General features: G+C 44.7%; 1 long non-coding RNA gene across 1 annotated transcript; it reads left to right on the top strand.

Moving 5' to 3' along the window:
• Positions 1-240: 240 nt before the first annotated feature.
• LOC106587273 (uncharacterized) lies at positions 241-9,492 on the top strand. The gene is made up of 5 exons (XR_001324398.2): positions 241-843; positions 1,041-1,100; positions 5,025-5,805; positions 5,896-6,128; positions 6,218-9,492. It is a non-coding gene; the product is annotated as an uncharacterized lncRNA (long non-coding RNA).
• Positions 9,493-11,777: the final 2,285 nt, after the last annotated feature.

Raw genomic sequence — 11,777 nt, 5'->3', positions numbered from 1 at the left:
GACATCTCCAATAAGAATCCCTATTGTAAACTCTTTAAGGTGATGACAAATAGGCCATTAACTTCAGATGGAATGATTATCAATTTTTGTTATTGTATAAGGATATGCTTTCCCATGCATTAAATGAAATTGAAACAGGAAATGACTCCACCAAGGCAACATACATAAGGTTCAAGATGTGTATTATTACATTTTCAATGCACCACAAAATATAAATAATAAACCCCAATGAGTCGTGCACAACCCATGTCCAAATTATTTCAAGCTTGCTTAACCACGTTGGCGCACATTGGAGCTCAAAAAAATAAATAATTACGACACACAAAGTCCCGAAGCACCCCACCGTTGTGGTTACTCACTACTCGTAGATATTCCCTCAGCGAAGTATAGCAGTTCCGTGCAGGTTTCCTCACAAGAGCCACAGCAAGCACAGCTATCAATGCAGACAGTACTCCTTAGCAGTAACCGATATCCCATGGAAACATGAACTCGTAAATCTTCCCCAAGCAATTCTCTCGGTGTTGCACGATGCTAGGCTAACCTCAAGGCTGTCAAATACCTCCACGGTGAGACGGTAGCTTCAGTTTTTACTAAATCTTTAACAAAATGATAATAACTCTTATAAAATAAACTCTGTATTTCCCTTCAAAACTCATTAGGTATGGGTTTTGTTCTTTTTTTATCGTCTTCTTTTATAATTTTTCTTCACCAACGGTCATAATATAAATGTACATCCTTTTCTCAATGTCTCTATCCCTCTCTTTTTTCCCCAGGCCTTCCGTTAACCAGGTCAACTCTCCCATTGGCCACAGCGACCTTATTGGTCAAAACTTAAACTTGAAAGTAAACCAACCTATTCACTTGTACATTACCAATTAATTATAACAAATAAACTCAATACTTGGTTCTACCAAGGGTATTACATACCTATTTAGTTGTGTGTTTGTTTACGCATGTAAAGTGTAACAATTTTTTCTAAATCGATAACATATGCCAGTCCTGGCTGATTCATGTTAATTGTATATTGTTGTCATCAAAAGTCACAGTGGAGGACATGGACCTTACCGGAACAGGTGACCATATTGCAGCTAATGGCGAAGGTGAGTACCGCCTTAAATAGAGCTTGACCCTGGAGCATCTGACCGTAAAACAGGGTTTCCCAACCATCTCCACTGGCCCTCCTCAGAAGTTTCACATTTTAGTTTTAACCCTAAATTGCCACACCTGGTTTAGTTAGTGAAAGGCTTGATGATTAGTTGAATAATTCAACTTCCTGAACATTCGAGACGTGTAGTCCACTTGTCATTCCAATCTCCTTTGCATTAGCGTAGCCTCTTCTGTAGCTTGTCTACTATGTGTCTGTCTATCCCTGTTCTCTCTCCTCTGCACAGGCCATACAAACGCTCCACACCGCGTGGCCGCTGCCACTCTAACCTGGTGGTCCCAGCACGCACGACCCACGTGGAGTTCCAGGTCTCCGGCAGCCTCTGGAACTGCCGGTCTGCGGCCAACAAGGCTGAGTTCATCTCAGCCTATGCTACCCTCCAGTCCCTAGACTTCCTGGCGCTGACGGAAACATGGATTACCACAGATAACACTGCTACTCCTACTGCTCTCTCCTCGTCTGACTACGTGTTCTCGCATACCCCTAGAGCATCGAGCCAGCGGGGTGGTGGCACTGGAATCCTCATCTCTCCCAAGTGGACATTCTCTCTTTCTCCCCTGACCCATCTGTCTATCTCCTCATTTGAATTCCATGCTGTCACAGTTACCAGCCCTTTCAAGCTTAACATCCTTATCATTTATCGCCCTCCAGGTTCCCTTGGAGAGTTCATCAATGAGCTTGACGCCTTGATAAGTTCCTTTCCTGAGGATGGCTCACCTCTCACAGTTCTGGGTGACTTTAACCTCCCCACGTCTACCTTCGACTCATTCCTCTCTGCCTCCTTCTTTCCACTCCTCTCCTCTTTCGACCTCACCCTCTCACCTTCCCCCCCTACTCACAAGGCAGGCAATACGCTTGACCTCATCTTTACTAGATGCTGTTCTTCCACTAATCTCATTGCAACTCCCCTCCAAGTCTCCGACCACTACCTTGTATCCTTTTCCCTCTCGCTCTCATCCAACACTTCTCACTCTGCCCCTACTCGGATGGTATTGCGCCGTCCCAACCTTCGCTCTCTCTCTCCCGCTACTCTCTCCTCTTCCATCCTATCATCTCTTCCCTCTGCTCAAACCTTCTCCAACCTATCTCCTGATTCTGCCTCCTCAACCCTCCTCTCCTCCCTCTCTGCATCCTTTGATTTCCTCTGTCCCCTATCCTCCAGGCCGGCTCGGTCCTCCCCTCCTGCTCCGTGGCTCGACGACTCACTGAGAGCTCACAAAACAGGGCTCCGGGCAGCCGAACGGAAGTGGAGGAAAACTCGCCTCCCTGCGGACCTGGCATCCTTTCACTCCCTCCTCTCTACATTTTCCTCTTCTGTCTCTGCTGCTAAAGCCACTTTCTACCACTCTAAACTCCAAGCATCTGCCTCTAACCCTAGGAAGCTCTTTGCTACCTTCTCCTCCCTCCTGAATTCTCCTCCCCCTCCCCCCTCCCCCCCTCCTCCCTCTCTGCGGATGACTTCGTCAACCATTTTGAAAAGAAGGTTGACGACATCCGATCCTCGTTTGCTAAGTCAAACGACACTGCTGGTCCTGCTCACACTGCCCTACCCTGTGCTTTGACCTCTTTCTCCCCTCTCTCTCCAGATGAAATCTCGCGTCTTGTGACGGCCGGCCGCCCAACAACCTGCCCACTTGACCCTATCCCCTCCTCTCTTCTCCAGACCATTTCCGGAGACCTTCTCCCCTACCTCACCTCGCTCATCAACTCATCCTTGACCGCTGGCTACGTCCCTTCCGTCTTCAAGAGAGCGAGAGTTGTACCCCTTCTGAAAAAACCTACACTCGATCCCTCCGATGTCAACAACTACAGACCAGTATCCCTTCCTTCCTTTCTCTCCAAAACTCTTGAACGCGCCGTCCTTGGCCAGCTCTCTTGCGATCTCTCTCAGAATGACCTTCTTGATCCTAATCAGTCAGGTTTCAAGACTGGGCATTCAACTGAGACTGCTCTTCTCTGTGTCACGGAGGCTCTCCGCACTGCTAAAGCTAACTCTCTCTCCTCTGCTCTCATCCTTCTAGACCTATCTGCTGCCTTTGATACCGTGAACCATCAGATCCTCCTCTCCACCCTCTCCGAGCTGGGCATCTCCGGCGCCGCCCACGCTTGGATTGCGTCCTACCTGACAGGTCGCTCCTACCAGGTGGCGTGGCGAGAATCTGTCTCCGCACCACGTGCTCTCACCACTGGTGTCCCCCAGGGCTCTGTTCTTGGCCCACTCCTATTCTCGCTATACACCAAGTCACTTGGCTCTGTCATATCCTCACATGGTCTCTCATATCATTGCTATGCAGATGACACACAATTAATCTTCTCCTTTCCCCCGTCTGACAACCAGGTGGCGAATCGCATCTCTGCATGTCTGGCAGACATATCAATGTGGATGACGGATCACCACCTCAAGCTGAACCTCGGCAAGACGGAGCTGCTCTTCCTCCCGGGGAAGGACTGCCCGTTCCATGATCTCGCCATCACGGTTGACAACTCCCTTGTGTCCTCCTCCCAGAGTGCTAAGAGCCTTGGCGTGACCCTGGACAACACCCTGTCGTTCTCCACCAACATCAAGGCGGTGACCCGATCCTGTAGGTTCATGCTCTACAACATTCGCAGAGTACGACCCTGCCTCACACAGGAAGCGGCGCAGGTCCTAATCCAGGCACTTGTCATCTCCCATCTGGATTATTGCAACTCGCTGTTGGCTGGGCTCCCTGCCTGTGCCATTAAACCCCTACAACTCATCCAGAACGCCGCAGCCCGTCTGGTGTTCAACCTTCCCAAGTTCTCTCACGTCACCCCGCTCCTCCGCTCTCTCCACTGGCTTCCAGTCGAAGCTCGCATCCGCTACAAGACCATGGTGCTTGCCTACGGAGCTGTGAGGGGAACGGCACCTCCGTACCTTCAGGCTCTGATCAGGCCTACACCCAAACAAGGGCACTCCGTTCATCCACCTCTGGCCTGCTCGCCTCCCTACCTCTGAGGAAGCACAGTTCCCTCTCAGCCCAGTCAAAACTGTTCGCTGCTCTGGCACCCCAATGGTGGAACAAGCTCCCTCACGACGCCAGGACAGCGGAGTCAATCACCACCTTCCGGAGACACCTGAAACCCCACCTCTTCAAGGAATACCTGGGATAGGATAAAGTAATCCTTCTAACCCCCCCCCTTAAAAGATTTAGATGCACTATTGTAAAGTGGTTGTTCCACTGGATATTATAAGGTGAATGCACCAATTTGTAAGTCGCTCTGGATAAGAGCGTCTGCTAAATGACTTAAATGTAAATGTAAATGTAAATAATTGAACCATGTGTGCCAGTTAAGGGTTAAAACTCAAATGTGAAATGTCTGGAGGGGCCGAGGAGAGGTTTTGGAAACCCTGCCCTAAAGGAACCCCAACGGAGATGCCAAGAGTGAGATCTCCCTTGGGGGATTTCTTAATAGACTTATCAAGGCTAGAATCGTTACACTACTCCCTTGGTTCAGAAAACACAACCGGTGCTTCTCTATCACAATTCCCTCACGCCTTCATAGGATTTGCTTTTGACCCTCATACACTATCCTACTTCTGCTCATTTGACCTGAGGTAGGCTTGAAGCCAGGTCGCTTGACCCTAAGGCAATCACTACACACAACAACCCCCACTCCACACAACAACCCCAATAGAGTAAGGGCCTCATCAAGGCTAGAGTCGTTCAACTTGTCAGGCAGCATGACTACCATTTAGGCCATTTCTAACTAGTACTAAATGCAGTTGCAATATACTTACCAATTTTAGCTGGCTCATTGGCTTTCATTTCAATGTGGGATTGAATACAAAATGGTGGTATACAACTGATTGACTGTAACCTAAGCCTTTGTCTTGCAGGCATGAACTCTTAGGTTGCATGTATTGAAAATAGATTCAAAATCCTCCTGCAATACCCATGCTCCTGCACCTATCCCCCCATGATACAGGTACAGTATGCTAGAACACCAAACAAATACCGTGCCAACCTTAAAATGTAATACAGCCAAGCTATTATTTTCATGAGTTCTCCCTGATGCAGGACCTACAGGAGCTGATAGGGAGTTTCACAGGGTCAGATTGTCATGTAACTCCAAAGGTGACTTGGGCAGAGGGGCAGGCCTTGTGTGCATACAAGTGGCGGGGAAAGAGAGAGGCAATGGTGGACAGCATGCTTTCTGCTGAAGGTACTGTTTTGGGCCAGTGTCAGTATTGCAATAGTGAGGATGCGGTTGTGCAAGAGATGACTGCCCAGGCATCTTCTCTCTGCCACGTGACAGCCACCCACAGCACCAAGGTTTTGTACAACAGAGAGTCTCTGTTTGAAGGGTTTGATTGCCCCTTGTCCCCAACCACCGTAATTCATCAAGATGATGAGTGGTCCCTTACCTTCCAGGAGCAAGGTGTGCGTTTATAGTTTTGCTGTTTCAAATTAAATCTGATAGCACCTCCTGCAATACCAACTTTTTTGTCATGCTGCACAATTTAATGCATCAGTCCAAATATATAGAACAATTTACTTGTGATTTTTTGGTGTCACATTTTGGTTTCTAGTTTGTCTTTTGCCACAGCTGTGTGGTTGTGCCCCCAGTGCCCTGACAGTGATGAGTGGCAAACAGGTCATCTTGATTGGAATAAAATGGTAAGTATGTGGTTTTTAAGGACTTTAATTCTATTCACATGTTATTAAAGAACATAATTAATTACTTCCTAATAATTACTCCTGACTCAGGGAACTACAACCTGTCCCTTTCTGCTCTGAACTGCTCTGGGTGTCTGAGATATTGGACAGTGGGGGTGGACGAACTTGAAAAGAGTGGCTACTGGCCAGCCACCATGACACACCGGACCATCTTCACAGTGGACCTCTTCAAGTCCTTTGAAGACATGAAGGTGCTGGCCCCAGGATGCGCCCGTCAAGCCTTTGTGGGACTGCTTGACGGAAGAACAAAGCACTTTGGTAGAGTAAGTGTGTATATACTAATCAAATTATAATTTGAATGAGTCGTTAATATTGCCCTTTACTTATACCTCTACGTTTTGCATGTTATTAGAGTGGAAAGATGTGTCGACACATTCCAGAAGGCATTCCCTGAATGGATGTATGGGCGGTTGGAAATAGACAAGCTTTGTGTAAGCGATCTCCTCTATTGTCCTGCCTGCTGTCATGACTGTCCTGTGAGGATCCAAATAGGTCAGATCAGCTTTGCAATAAATAACTTCAGCCAGACCCCCTTTCACCCGCAGAGGAGTGAGAAGGGAGCTGGTGGCGGTTGACAGCTCACGCCCTGCTGTAAATCAAGGACAGAACATTCAGCTCTCTCGCGCTCCAAATTCACCGGAGGAGTGTGCCTTTGTTTCACAGATTTTCCCACCGAAACTCTAACACGTTTTAAAGCGAATACTGGAACATTATTTATAATATAGAATGAGAGGAATGGTCAGAGGCGACCTAAAAGAACACGGATGTTGGTCTGGTTGTTATTTTGTGATGTCATTAAAAACAATTATAAAGGAAATACTGTATACACACTACATGTACGAAGATCCCATCCTCTACGTTGTGCATGAAATATGAAAACATTTTGTTAAGAGAGGGACATGATTTTAAGAGTCTGAAATCTCAACACGAGGTAGAGGCGATAAAGTCAGCTCCAGGACAAATCACTGGTACGGCTGATTAGCTGGCCTAAGTAAAGTACCTAGAAACATTTATTTAAGTGGGACCATTCTATTAGTCTGTTCAAACCATCATAATCTACTACTTTCATCAACCCCCTGGGAACTATCTTCAAAGAAGCATCTTCCAAAGCGAATGGAAATAGAATAAACTCTGTTGTTCTGTTCAGGACTACACGACAAGTCACTGGATACCGGACGACTGCAGAGGAGAACAACATTAGAAGACGGGTGGGGACCCCTCTAGGACAATCAGAGCCTTACAAGCGTGCCGCAAAAAGGCCCAACACCCTTTCCAAAAAGGCCATGTAAAGAGAGAAACCAAGGATTTTCACATAAATAAATTAATGATCTCTTACTCCAAGCAGGCAGTGGTTCGTGTGCAAAGTGAAAGTAGTCTGTAAATGTAACAAAATTAAGTGTCTGTCCCTCCCTCGCTTTCCCTCCATGTACTTTTGTAACAAGCAGCCATATTGTCAGTCTGCTAGGGACCGGTTTCTAATGTATTAAGTGTATATGTTTATGTTAACATTTAGTTAGCTAGTAAATAAATAATTCAACCAATTTGTGTAGTACTGAATCATAAGGCTCAGGTTTTCACATATGCCGGAGGTTACAACTGTTCAGAATGATGATATGAGGTTATGATTAATAAGTTGTTTATAGATGAAATAGGTAAAGACCTTGAGTTTAATTTGGGAGATGGTAACTCTTTAAAGAACTGCTCTCGTGGTGCCCCAAATCCTAATGGGTTAATTGTTACATAATTTCAAATCAGGTAACAACTAAACATAGTTAGTTGATTAGATAAATAAGTCAGATTAAATGTTAAAGTAAAGTCTCCGCACTGCTCACGGGAGATGCATGCTATATCAGTGGGTAGGAATCGCAAGCAATACTACTTCCGGAAAGCCTCAGGGTTTGTACTACCTTCTGTGTTGATGTTTTGTTCAGGGTATAATTACACCTTCTTAAAGTGCATGCTGGTCTTCTTTTTGTTATGAAGTATATGTTTGTGATGTTATATTGTGGGACAGTGATTTGTCTTTTTGCTTTATCTATATCCCTCCGAGACACACACACACACACACACACACACACACACACACACACACACACACACACAGAGGTTGGAGCAACACAATCAGATGTCTGGGACTTGAACCAGCAACCCACCTCTCTAGGCTACTTGCCACACCCTGGCGGTTTGGTTTTATGTATAATTTTGTGATGTAATCTTGCAGTCTGACTCTCTATTTAATGTTGAGAAGGGCTTCTATGATGTTGTCTTTCTGGTGAAAGACGATGTGTCATCCTTCGTCAAACATGTCCATACAAAGACCAATCCCAGTTTCTAAAGCATAGCTTAATGTCACCTAGTTTAGAACTTGTTTATTTTAAGTTAATCTCTGCACCACTGTGATTTTCATGTTGTAGACGCCAGGCAAAGGAGTGTGTGGCACGTCAGAGTGGACAGCAGCCAAAGAGACTTCGGGAAAATCATCTGCCAAAGTAGATGAGGGCCTAGAGATAGCAGTTTGCCACACGGCATGCTCCTTAAGGCCCTCAATATGTACAGAGGCGAAATATATGCCTAAGCAATGTACTTGCAGAAGGAGCGGTCTTCTACTGGCATGGTGGGCTTTTTCTGCTGCGATGTTGCATGCAAATACTGGCTATACTTGCAGAAAGTTGTGCAGGCATGCCCAGAGTTAGAGGATCTTCTAAAAATGCACCCTCTCCGTTCTGCATGTGACTGGGTGGAATTGCCACCTTGCATGTCTAAGATAAACACTCTGTTGTTATGCAGAAACACAATAAGTTCCTCTCACTGGTGTTGTCAAGGCCTGCCTAAGTCTAGGACCCTCATGGGCATGGAAGTGTGTGTGTGGAATAGGACTGTAGTCAGATGCTGCCCCCCCCAGCGTCTTCTCTCTTTAACTGCTGACCTTATCTCAAGTTGATTTCCACATCCCTCATTGTCCTAGTTCCACAGAAACTGGCCTGCCTTATCAGGAACTGAAACCAAACTGCTACCCTTTGCCTCCTTCCTTAGAAATATTAATATTCAGCAATAAAATGTTTGAACAGAATATGAACTTCCTGCACTTCCCCCTGTCTTACTCAGCAACTTTCTATACCCAAAGTTCCTATTCACCCTTCATTAACCCCTAAAATATACATTTCTTATACCTGTAAAGTAATCAATACTTTCTAATATGATGATAGGAATTAGTATATTTCAAGCCAGATTCCAACAGGTAGAAAAGGGAATGTTTCTCTGACTCAACTTCATAATTGCATTGATGTCAGTGGATTCATGTTTGTAATTTGCCCTGTTTGACAGTCACACTTCAGACAGGGCAGACGGAGCATCTCCAGAAGAGGTTTGAGTGGCTTTACCTCAGTGTGAAACAGAGGAAACACTACCTCTACCGTTTGATAATGAATTAAGCACTAACAGCTGTGTGTGTTTCAATCGATTACATAGTATGAATGTATTATTGATGTAATAAAGTGTTGGTGCAGCATGTTGTAAGTCATTGCTACCCCTTGCATCATTGTAAGTACAACATCTTTCTAATCTGATATTGAGTGGAAGGTACTGTTGCCCAACCCATATAAACTCAGCAAAAAAAAGAAACATCCCTTTCAGGACCCTGTCTTTCAAAGATAATTCGTAAAAATCCAAATAACTTCACAGATCTTCATTGTAAAAGGTTTCATCACTTGTTTCCCATGCTTGTTCAATGAACCATAAACAATTAATGAACATGCACCTGTGGAACGGTCATTAAGACGCTTACAGACGGCAGGCAATTAAGGTCACAGTTATGAAAACTTAGGACACTAAAGAGGCCTTTCTACTGACTCTGAAAAACACCAAATGAAAGATGCCCAGGGTCCCTGCTCATCTGCGTTAAAGTGCCTTAGGCATGCTGCAAGGAGGCATGAGGACTGCAGATGTGGCCAGGGCAATAAAATGCAATGTCCGTTGTGTGAGACGCCTAAGACAGCGCTACAGGGGAGACAGGACGGACAGCTGATCGTCCTCACAGTGGCAAACCACATGTACCCATCCTGTGCAGGTGTTACATGCGAACATCACACCTGCGGGACAGGTACATGATGGCAAGAACAACTGCCCGAGTTACACCAGGAACGCACAATCCCTCCATCAGTGCTCAGACTGTCCGCAACAGGTTGAGAGAGGCTGGACTGAGGGCTTGTAGGCTTGTTGTACGGCAGGTCTTTACCAGACATCACCGGCAACAACGTCGCCTATGGGCACAAACCCACATACTCCTCCCTCATGTGGTAACCTTTCCTGCAGGCTCATCCTGACTTGACCCTCCAGCATGACAATGCCACCAGCCATACTGCACAGAACGAGCATAATTCCCTGCAAGACAGGAATGTCATTGTTCTGAAAGAGAGCCAGGATCTCAATCCCATTGAGCACGTCTGGGACCTGTTGGATCGGAGGTTGAGGGCTAGGGCCATTCCCCCCAGAAATGTCCAGGAACTTGCAGGTGCCTTGGTGGAAAAGTGGGGTAACATCTCACAGCAAGAACGGGTAAATCTGGTACAGTCCATGATGAGGAGATGCACTGCTGTACTTAATGCAGCACGTGGCCACACCAGCTACTGACTGTTACTTTTGATCCCCTTTTGTTCAGGGACACATTATTCAATGTCTTAGTCAGATGTCTGTGGAACTTGTTCAGTTTGTCTCAGTTGTTGAATCTTATGTTCATACAAATATTTACCCTTGTTAAGTTTGCTGATAAATAAAACGCAGTTGACAGTGAGGGCGTTTGTTTTTTTGCTGTGTTTAATTCGCACTGCATCCTACACTATCATGTGTCATGTTAAAGCTTAGTGTCTGATGACGAAAAATAACGTAGCATGACTATTTATAGCAGCATATGATTTAATAGTTGTTTCACCATAACAAATTGATGTCAATTGATATATTCATGGTATAAAAAATATAATTTTACATTAGAAAGTTCAAACTATAGCCTACTAAGAGGCACCTGGCGCAAAGCTAATTGATATACGGTGCAAGAAAAAGTGTGAACCCTTTGTTAATTACCTGGATTTCTGCATAAATTGATCAAACTTGATCTAACCATCTGGGTTGATAAATTGGATTTCCATTGATTATTTTTGTGTGATTTTGTTGTCAGCACATTCAACTATGTAAAGAAAAAAGTATTTAATAAGATTATTTCATTCATTCAGATCTAGGATGTGTTATTTTAGTGTTCCCTTTATTTTTTTGAGCAGTGTATATATATATATATATATATATATATATATATATATATATATATATATATATATATATATATATATATATACTACCATGCTATTATGTTTATTACCTCACGTTCATTATTTTGTAGGCTACCACTGCATCACATTGACATACGGCATATTTTCCTACAAGTACGTTTATCTGCTTGGGTTCTGTGGGCAACTTAAAGGGACATATTTTCTGAAGGTGAAAGCCAAATCATGGCACAGCTGCTCTATTTGGCTAGGCAGTGAGAAGTCAGCGCATTATTGTCTTGCTTATCAGAAATATGCTGTGCTGAAGACCATGGTAACAGGTGTGGTTATGGCCATTATGCGAATAATGGGTATAGAGGTTAAACGGCCATATAAAGAGTGTAGAATGTTTAAATAGTATATTTCCGAGGATCTCAATGCTCCAATATCAAGATAAAAAATGTATAAACATTTACAAACACTTGTTCTGCCATGATGCTCTATACACTGCTAGAAAACCATATTTTTTAACAAGCCATGTCTGGTCATGGAATCCCCAAAATTGTATTTTGGGGTTTTGGTAGCTCAGACTATATTTGTGGTGAAACAGACATTTGTGCAGTCCCATACCCCTGGTGGCCATGGGGTGCTCAGTAG

This window comes from Salmo salar, chromosome ssa26 (genome assembly GCF_905237065.1).
Source record: "Salmo salar chromosome ssa26, Ssal_v3.1, whole genome shotgun sequence".
Taxonomy (NCBI): Eukaryota; Metazoa; Chordata; class Actinopteri; order Salmoniformes; family Salmonidae; genus Salmo; species Salmo salar.
The sequence above is the reverse complement of the archived record's forward strand: the minus strand, read 5'-3'. Positions and strand labels throughout refer to the sequence as shown.